At 42.7% G+C, this 10,029-nt stretch overlaps 1 protein-coding gene across 16 annotated transcripts in view; it reads right to left on the bottom strand.

Moving 5' to 3' along the window:
* The window catches only part of TMEM108 (transmembrane protein 108), a 349,072-nt gene extending 339,455 nt beyond the window's left edge, over positions 1-9,617 (bottom strand). For 8 of the 16 annotated variants that reach the window (XM_072792726.1, XM_072792747.1, XM_072792712.1 and 5 more), the window contains exons 1-2: positions 9,487-9,617; positions 2,661-2,779 (exon numbers count right to left, since the gene is read on the bottom strand). The gene's annotated coding sequence lies outside the window, so the exon portion shown is untranslated. Of the gene's footprint in view, positions 1-2,660; positions 2,780-3,103; positions 3,203-8,806; positions 8,912-9,486 lie in introns of all 16 variants that reach the window. The other 8 variants (XM_072792734.1, XM_072792716.1, XM_072792733.1 and 5 more) reach the window with 5 other exon arrangements.
* Between the last annotated feature and the right edge of the window lie 412 nt (positions 9,618-10,029).

A 10,029-nucleotide genomic window follows, 5' to 3' on the forward strand; every position in this document is an offset into this window, starting at 1 on the left:
AAAAACAAAACAAATGAATAGACAAAGTAGAATCAGACCTGTAAATACAGAGAAAAAACTGCCAGAGGGGAAGGATAGAGGAGGATGGGCTTAAATAGGTGAAGGGGAGAGGGAGATACAGGCTTCCAGTTATAGAAGGAGTAAGTCGTGGGAATAAAATACACAGCATAGGGAATATAGTCAATGCTATAATAATAGCATTGTATGGTGACAGATGGTAGCTACATTTGTGGTGAGCATAGCAGAACATATAAAGAAGCTGAATCAATATGTTGTACACCTGAAACTAACACAACATTTTGTGTCAACTATACTTAAATTAAAAAAAAAAATTTATAAAACAATTTCCTTGACTTTTCTTCTCAACCTTCTTTCTGCCCCCTTCACTCCCCCCTTTCTTAACTTTCCAAATGAAAGCCCTCATTCAGAATATATTGCTACAATGAATAAGGGCATGAAGCTTTCAAATAAAATCAGAATCAGTACTGTTCATTATTTCCCCCGCCACTAATGCTTTGCCCTTCTTCAAACTTCCAATATTTCTCAGTTAATACTTTTACAAGAGTGATCCTTGGGTCCTGGAAATTTGGGGAAACAGTGTTTCTTCACATTATAGAGCCCCCATGTAGTCATACAGTACTATGTACATCACTTCCTTAGGGGCTGAGTTATTAATCCGGTGTTTCTTTTGCAGGTAGGGAAACTATCAAAGTTAGGCTAAATGGTTAAAATGCAGTCCCAGAAAAACTCAGACCAAGATTCAATCCCTTCAGCAGTATTACTTCAGCAATGGTTCTCAACCAGGCAATTTCCTACTCCCAGGGCACATTTGGCTTTGTCTGAAATCGTTTTTTGACTGTGGGGAGTGCTACTGGAATCTAATGGGTAGAAGCCAAGGACCCTACCAAACATGCTACAATGCACAGGACAGCTCCCACCATGAAGAAGTGCCTGGCTCAGAATGTCAACAGTACTCAGCTCCTCTGGCAATTCTAGCATTACTTTCTTTGGCCCCCTAATGAATAAAGAATGGTTCCCTCTACAATTTGATCCTTGTACAGTATTTACACCGAAACTTGCCGTCAAGTGCCATTTCTGGCATTCTGTACTTTTTAGTTACTTTAAAAATACAAGATACAGGGGGATCCCTGGGTGGCTCAGCGGTTTAGCACCTGCCTTTGGCCCAGGGCGCGATCCTGGAGTCCCGGGATCAAGTCCCACATCGGGCTCCCGGCATGGAGCCTGCTTCTCCCTCCTCCTGTGTCTCTGCCTCTCTCTCTCTCGTAAATAAATAAATAAATCTTTAAAAAAAAAAATACAAGATACATGGGAGCCATAGAGGAAAGTGAAGACAGCTAGTAAAAGCTGGTTTCTTTCCTTTAATGAGAAAACCTAGCAAAGACTGGGTTTTTGCAATAGCAACCTCCAGGCCCTGAGCTGTGGTCTGTATCTGGCTGCTCACCTGGACTCTTCGGGTGTTGACGAGCTTTGCAGCTGCCTTTTCTCTGCTTTGCTTATCTCTAAGCATGTGCATCACTCCAGAGCAGTAATGATGTATGCTTATGGGAATCTCCAGAGATCTACAGCCCTTAATTGTCTATTCTGTTCAGTAAATTGTACTCATTACCAAGCCATGTGAGCCACTGAAGGATATCAGCCTTTCTTGGGTACCCTCTGTATGAGTCTGAGTAATGGGATATTATCTGCCAAGGGCTCTACAGTATTGAACGGAGATGCTTAAAACAATCCTCCATACACTTTTTCAGGTAAGTACCTTTTTTTTAAACCTGTCTGTTTCCTAACCATCCCTCAGCTCTGCTTAGATCTGTATTAATTATAATTTTCTCTTCAAGGAGTCTGCTTTTAGTTTAAGCTCTTAAAGCCAGGAATCTCAGAAAGGTTATGATGTCCTTTCAACCCATCCTTCCTGGACCTCCACTTGTACTGTGGGAAGGAATCCCAAATAGTAAATTTCTCCCTCTGGTCTCAAAAATCATCAGCACAAATAAAAATCCAAAACCAACTTTGATTATAATGCTCCCAATACCCACATCCATTATACTAGGGACTGCAAATAGAGAGACGTGAATGGACATGTAGCTTCCCATGAAACTGGCTAAAATAAAATGAAACAGACAGAAACACATGTCTGCTAGTGCTATTATCCAAAGTGGGAATCATTAATTCTCTAGTAAGTTGTTTCCTTCCTGGAAAAAAAAAAAATTAATGATTAATGAAGGAAGAGTCAAGCAAAGTAAGCCATGGAGGAGGAAGATGCTGGGAGAGGGGAATATATGCCAGCAGAGGTAACACTAGGATACCGCTACACAAAAAAGGCAATCAGGCCTGATTCCCTTCCCTACTATGTATGTCAGGAAGGTCAACCAGCTCCTCCCATGTAAATCGCATTCTGTACAAACTCACTGAAAATTCCTCTGCTGAGATACTTCCATGCACAGTTTCTATCCCATCACCTTGATGAATTTTCTCTTCATAATTGTTGATTTGTATGGTGTCTACAAGTTGAATCGATAAGTGCTTCTGGGAAACTTTTAAAGACACAGCATTTCATTGCACTGACTCAAAGAGGCTAGTGAGACAAAAGCCTCTAAGACTTAGTAAAACCAGAAAAACAATGGCAGAGAATGCCTTTGACTTACCCTGGAGTAAAGGGTGTGAGAGCCTTCAAACGCACTTACATCCTCATGACCCATCAGCTCTGCTGCTTTTCACCACTCACTCACTTCTGCATGTTGGACCACCACTGACTGATCACCAACTGCCAAAGACAAAAAATAAATGAATGCATTAGGCCAGAAGATCCACAACTTCAAATCCAGAGCCACCGCTCAGGTGAATTTGTGAGTGCTTAACACATAGACTCAAATACATAGAACGACTCAAGCCCAAAAAAAGTTTATTTCTGGTTCCTATATACATACTGAACAGACAAACAGGTCAGTCAGTGGAGTGGTTCTCACTGACACAGTGATCCAGGCACCCAGCTAACAAATGTTCTGCCATCTTTTTCAAAACTTGATTTAAAAACAAACAAGCAAAAAAAAACAAAAACAAAAACAAAAAACAAACAAAAAAACACAACCTGATTTCCAAGCTTGCCTTGGGAATCTTCTCCATTCCAGCCAGCCAGGAGTGGAAAACATCATGGAAGCTCACATGGGCAGTTTCTGTGTTTTTTTTCCTGGAAATGAATGTGACACTCTTGCACTTCCATTCACATTCTGGTGGCCAGAATCAGTAATACAGCCACACCTAAGGCCATGGGCTGCTGGGTTGCTAGTGGTTACTATTTATCAGATAAGTTGGCTCCAGCCCAACCAAGACGACAACACTATAGATAACACTGTTTGGTACAGCATTCTGGGTAAGAGGTGAGCACAATAACCTTGACTTACTTAACAACTGAGTCTTAGTTCCCTGATTCTTTATCTGTAGAATACCTCTTTGCTCACAGAATCAATGTGAGACTTCAAATGAGACAAAGCAGCACTTCTCAGACTTTAATGTGCACATATAGCAACTAGGCATCTTGAAATGCATTCCAATTCAGTAGGTCCTAAGTGAAGCCTGAGAATCTGCATTTCTCATAGGCTACCAGGTGATACCAATGCTGTTGTTCTCTGACCACACATTAAGTGAAAAGGAGACAGAGAATATTTTTGTAAACCAGAAAGTAATTTGCAGATATAAAGAATTACCTTGGCACCAACTTTGATTGTAATTCCTAAGTAGCCAGCACTTTTAGGAAATGCTTAGTGGTACCATATAAAATTTCATAGAATCACACAATTTTAGACATGGAAAGAATTTAAGTGATCACTATCCCCTCTTATTTTCCAGACAAGGAAATAAATTCATAGATGTCAATAATGTGCCCCCCCCCCCAAAATCTCACAATTAATTAGCAGTGTACTGGGAATAGAATGTAGAAATTTTGACTTTTTTTCTATTACATAAACTCAATTGATAGCCTTCTGAAAAAGGGTAATTTTCTTCTGCTAAAACAAGAACAGATACTACTCTGGCCCATACCCAAAAAGGTACCAGAAGGTAGCATTCACCAGCTTGGGTCACCATGGTACTAAGTGTAGGCAACGTGACACAGAAAAGACATTAGGAAATTTTCAAGCAGATATTCTTTATAATGTAGTGATCATCACCAAAGTTACGTTTCACATGTCCAAAATAGGACTTGAACACAAATTAACTTCTGTATATGCTCTAGCAAAAACAAAAATACTTTGAATTTATAAAAACTCTGAGTCACTACTATTTGGAGGACAATTAGAAAAAGAATTTGGGGTTGCAAATAGTAAAGAGAAATAAAATTATTAGCCAACATGCAGCAGTTTCTATGGCAAATCTTGAGGACAAAGAAAGGAACCTTAAGATTTTTTTATCCCTGATATGTATGCTATTTTTGCATCTCTGAGATCATAGCAAGTCCTAGGAGCTTATAGTAACAAACAGTGCAGTGAAGGACCTGAGAAGTGAAAAATAGAGGAGTCAACCCCCAAGTCGTAAGTCAGAAAAGCACTGACTATCTGGAAATCAAATCAGACTGGGTGAGAAAGGAGGTTCTTACAATTCATGTCATCTTCAATGAAGCAACATGAATATGAAAGTGTTTTGATGAAATCACAAGGGAGTACTTACTGGGCAAGCAATGATAAATGGAAATCAATACTTGCACATTCATTATTAATTTAAAATGAATAAAATACTATTAGCATCTTCATTTTGTGAGCCACTTTAAACATTTTAATAAAGGTAAAAGGTTCTAAGAACTTCCATAGGTTTACTTCTATACTCTACCCCCAACTTTCATCCACTATCGTGTCTTTAGCTCCTCAAAAATTTTCCCATCCCGGCAATTTTCCACGACCTACCCTAGATTCTAGAATTTCTACCCTATTTTTGTGCCATAGATTCTACTCTCCTTGCCCCTTACCCAGCTTTGGCAGTTGTTAAAGCCTAAGAAACTCCTTCTCAGAATAATATGTTAAATGTTATAGGATTACAAAAGAAGCCTATTATATGGACATATTTCTTTCCGCATAGCACTCAGGTTCCATGAACGTAATATAAGAATATCTGATTGGTAAATGACTCTTCTAGGAAACAGTATGCAAAGAGTTTTAAAAACACAAAGATGCACATAAAGAATCCCATGCAGGATCAGTCAGTGAAGAATGAGCTGCAAAGAAAAGCCTGACCTTGAATTTCTACCCAAACTCAACATTATTCATGCTGTGGCTTTAAAATGCCACATTAAGGAATTACTCTGAGACTTTTCTTGGCTCTGGCCCTGTAGACACAGCATATTCTGAGTCCTGATGGCAACTGGAGAAAGGCAGCTTTGGAAAAGGAAAGATGGAGATGAGTTTGAGCTTTGGTCCTAGTTCTCTGACCAGTTCTGTACCACTGACTACTTCTGTTAGCTTGGTCAATCACTCAGTTCTGAGTTGATACTCTGCCTATAAAATGAGAAAGCTGAGTTAAACCACCTTTAGGGTTTCTTCCAACTGTGAATTATTAGGATTCTAAGACAATACACAGTCATTTTTCTGGGAAGAAATATTAGTGAGATTTCTTTTTGCCCTAGGCTCACAGTATGAAATTACCTTCTATATGAGAATTTTTCAGAGGCTTCAGAAATACCTTACGAGTCACCCTGCCACAGAATAAGACTTGGAAGAGATTTTAAGACATGCACCACCCCAGCAATCCCAGTGATCAGGTGAGAAAACGGAGGTTCAGAAAGGCAGAGATTTATTTGCGGTAACATAATGAGGCAATGTTAATGGACTGTTGTAACTACTGCCATCTAGCACCAGAGGATTTTAGGATTCGGCATTGGTAGTAAAAACCAGCTCATCAGTTCTTTTGGAGACAGAAATAAATCTCAAATAAGCTGAGCCATAGGGAGGGAACTGCACGAGGAAGCAGATGACTGGGGTAATGACACCCAGAGGCAGCATCCTGTAGCTCAGGCAGGGTCAAAACGGAGGTTCTCATATAGATTGTAACTTCACTGACAAAAGTACTCACCTCTTTCAAATATCATGGCTACAAAACCCATCTCAAAAAACACTAACAAAGAAAGAATAGCTCTTTCGTAAGAGGAGAATAGATAAATGAATTCTGGCTAACAATCTTAATGAAACCAAAATTCAAGATTTGAAAAATAACAATCTTGAAAGGACAGCATTAGCTAAGAAAAGCTTAAAATACTTGTTAGGAATTTCCAAGTTTTAGAAGAAATTGATTCAGAATAACTTTGACCTACCTGGACAGCCCCACAGTAAAGTAACAACTAGCACTGTTGTTACTAATACTCTGACCACTACCTTCAGAGCATGTAATTACTGAATATTGATCAGGTTTAAAAGTCACATGTATATTTCCATAGTCCTGTCCATATATAGACTAGTTTTATGTGCAAAGAAAACCATGAAATTGTGAATTTTGACTGAATCAGGATTTCAACCTCATGTTCAATTAACCAACATGTATGCCAAGAGCTTTTAAAGCCTATGATAAAATGCTTGTCAGTTTACCCTCTGCCTTTTCCCCTATACACAACCAGCAACGTTACTGTACCCATTCCTCATTCCCCACAACACACATTATTCATAACTAATATAAAGAGTTCTGGCTTCAAAACTTTTTATTTCCTTTTTTCTTTTTTTTTTTTTTTTTTTTAAGATTCTTTCTGAGATAGCCTTTCAAAATCTAAAAGCTACACATTACTGGTTTGCCAGCTCTGTTTCATCTCCTCCAGGAATTCTAGAGACAGCAGTGCCATCTACCGGTAGGGAGGGCACAATTTATTTCTGGAAGCCTATGGGCGACATGAGCCAAGGACCTGAAAGAATGGCAGCCTAGATTGTGTCTTTGTGAGCCTTTCTTTTCTAGAACATGTAAGAAACATAACTGATGCTTACAACCTGAGAAACAGAATCTCGGCAGCAGTCTCCATCGTGAAGGGCAGCGCCTGTGGAAGCCACATAAAGCCCAGCCAGTCGAGCCAATAATGAGCTCTGCCTGGAAGTGTCTCCTTAAGACTCCAAAGGCAAGCAATAGAACCTCACTGCATTAAACATTTCCAGGCTCTCCTCTTCCCCCAGTGCTTCTGTATCAGATGATCTCACCCATGCTCCCACCTGTGGCAATGTTATCCCGCTTTATCTTACAGCATGCGTCTTAGCAAAGGTGCTCAGACTCATCTCAACGTGAAGGCTCTTATATTTACACAATGTGACACAGATCCTGCTCAAAGGACACTATTGCTTAAGTATGCAGGTCGGGCTCTAATCTCTCTCATTTGCTCTCCACCCTCCCTGTTCCTGACCCAGGGGACATAAATGACAGAAAGGAAATTATTTTGTTGTTGCTTCGAAAGCAACACTAGTGGGCTTTCATTGAATCAGAAAATAAAACCTTATCTTACAGGTCACTGAGATACACTGCTTCCCTCAAAATGAACTAAGCCAGCCAGTCTTTCTCTTTTCCCTTGTATAAACCGCTCTCTTCCAAACACTAAACGTAAACATACTATGACCTTTACAGAATTCATATAAAAATGACATTTTTCTAAATATAAAGGCATATCTTCTCAGTATACCACCTACTCCACCTTCAGAATTCCTTCTCCCCCCATGCCATCTTAAAAAAAAAAAAATCAATAAATTGAATCATTCTCACTAATTTACCTTATATTCCAATCTATGGGGTGACAATCTATAGTCACTTTACTAGGGTCATTTGTTACATTCCCAAAAAGCTTTGCAGCAACTTTACTCTCATTATCTCAGAAAACCATCAAAAAGTTGATTTGCTATAGCTGATAAATGTCCCGATTCCCCTAATAAATTTAAGTGTTCCTTCTTCACTTCGTTTCAACTTGCCAAGTAAACGGATTTCTTAGTGAGTGTGGGCATCTCACAGGCATGAGGTGTGTCTTGGGTGTTTGAAAAATCAGAGTTTCCTAAAGAAACAAAACTTTGCATGTGGGCAGGTAAGAGTAATAAAAGGGCTTTGAAGGAGTCTCTAAGGAATCAGGGAGAGCGATTCTTCTCCATCTCACACCAGAATAAGTTCCAAATAGATCACGCTGAAACTCTGATATCGGGTAAAAATGTTCCTAACGACCGAAGAATCATTTCTTACCAAGTAGACTACCAGATACACCCAACAAATAAGTGGAAAGCTGAAAAGACTTTTTAACATTTCATTATAAGATATACGGTATGCCCGTGCTATTACAGGTCTGGGGAAATAGAGGAGGAGAGCAGATGCCTTGCACACCACCTCCCTTTTTAAAGTATGACTGAACGAAGACATCCTTCCATCCCCAACACACAAATCGTTTTTGGAATCCAAGTGGTCTTTCAACAAGCACTTTTCAAAGAATTAAGGAGGTCTGAATAGGTGTAATTTACACCAAGCCTTCCCTTCTCCCTACAGGCCATTAACAGGCTCAAAATAATTACTCTCTTCAGCAGCCCAGAAAGACCTCGGTCTACAGAGATCGCTCCCCGCTCCCCTCGCTCCCCCTCCCCGGACGCCCCTCCAGCCCCTATCTTCTTGAGGAGAATCTCAGTGAGATGGTCTGGTCTGCAGTTCACTGCAGGCATTTCCCTCCTCACAATTTACCAGTCATCAGTTTCTCTGTATCTGTAATTCCTTATTGTAGCCTCTCAATTAGACCTGCTCCTCCTCATTCAGACCAGTGCCCAACTGCTTTAAAAAAAGAAAAAAAAAAAAATTTTTTTTTTTTCACCTCTTAACGAAAATCTGGATTCCCTTGGCAGGCAGGCTGAAAGCGTTCAGTCAGGTTCGGGGCCACTCTGGGGGGAGAGCCGGCGTACAGGTCCGGAGAAGCCTTCTACGGGCAACACTTGGGCTCGGTCCACGGGTCGTGCCCCCTCCCCCCCACGCCCGCCCGCACAGCTGCGCTAGGAATTCGGCGTCGCTCGCCGCCGGATTAGTTCGAGTCCCGCGGCTCGGCTGAAGTGACACATTTTTTTTTTTTTTTTTTCCCCTTCCTCCTCACATGTGACAGGTCCCACCGCATTGAAGCCATCTCCTCCCGGGCCCCAAGCCCAGGTCCGGAGTCCGCTGATGCCCCCGCCCCACCACGCTCACCCTTTACCTGGGGAGGGGGCCCGACCAGCATCCCTCCAGGCGGGAAACAAAGGCAGAGACGAGGCTGCCAGGGGGGCAACTCCCCGCGGGCGGGCTCGTCACCGTGGTGAGGAGAGGAAGGCGCATGGAGAGGGCAGGAAAAGGGAAACCGAGGCACCCCACGGGGGTGGCTGAGCCCGAGTCCGCATTCTACCCGAGGCAGAGCTCCCGGGGCGGCCCCCAGACTTCACCCTTCAATCCCGCCCGGCCCTGCCCACCCAGCTAGTCAGCGCTGGCGGCGGCAGGGGCCGGGGGAAGCCCCGCCGCCGCGCTTACCTCAGGAGAAGCGCTCCGGCTCCCTCCGACGGCTCCGGAGAAAGCCCCGCCGCTCGCGCACGCGCACTCGCGCTCTCGTGCCTTCGCGCCCCCGCGCGCGCCTCACAGCCCGGGCTCTGCCCCGCCCCGGCCCTGTCCGTCAGAGTCCGCGAGAGCCAATCGCGGAACAGGACAGGCCCGGCGCCGGTCACGTGGCCTGGGCAGCCAATCACCAAGTTGCCCTCGGCAGCACCCGCTCCGATGTCCCTGGGGGTTCGGTTGCTACCGAGCCGCGCCGGTGCGAGGCCGGCACAAAGGGCTGCATCTGTTTTCGGGAGCTGTTTCTGCTCGATGAATGAATGAATACGTCAAATGATACCTGAAATTCTAAATATTAATAGCAGTCACCTGGATATCTTGGTAGAAGGAGGATTCCGATCCAGTAAATCTGGAATGGAAACCCGAGTTTCTGCCTCACTAACAAGCTCCAGATGGTGATGATGATGCTCCTGATCTAGGACCACGCTTTGGGTAGCAAGATTTTAAGGGCACCTGTCAGAAAAT

The sequence above is a fragment of the Canis lupus genome, chromosome 22 (assembly GCF_048164855.1).
Source record: "Canis lupus baileyi chromosome 22, mCanLup2.hap1, whole genome shotgun sequence".
Classification (NCBI taxonomy): Eukaryota; Metazoa; Chordata; class Mammalia; order Carnivora; family Canidae; genus Canis; species Canis lupus.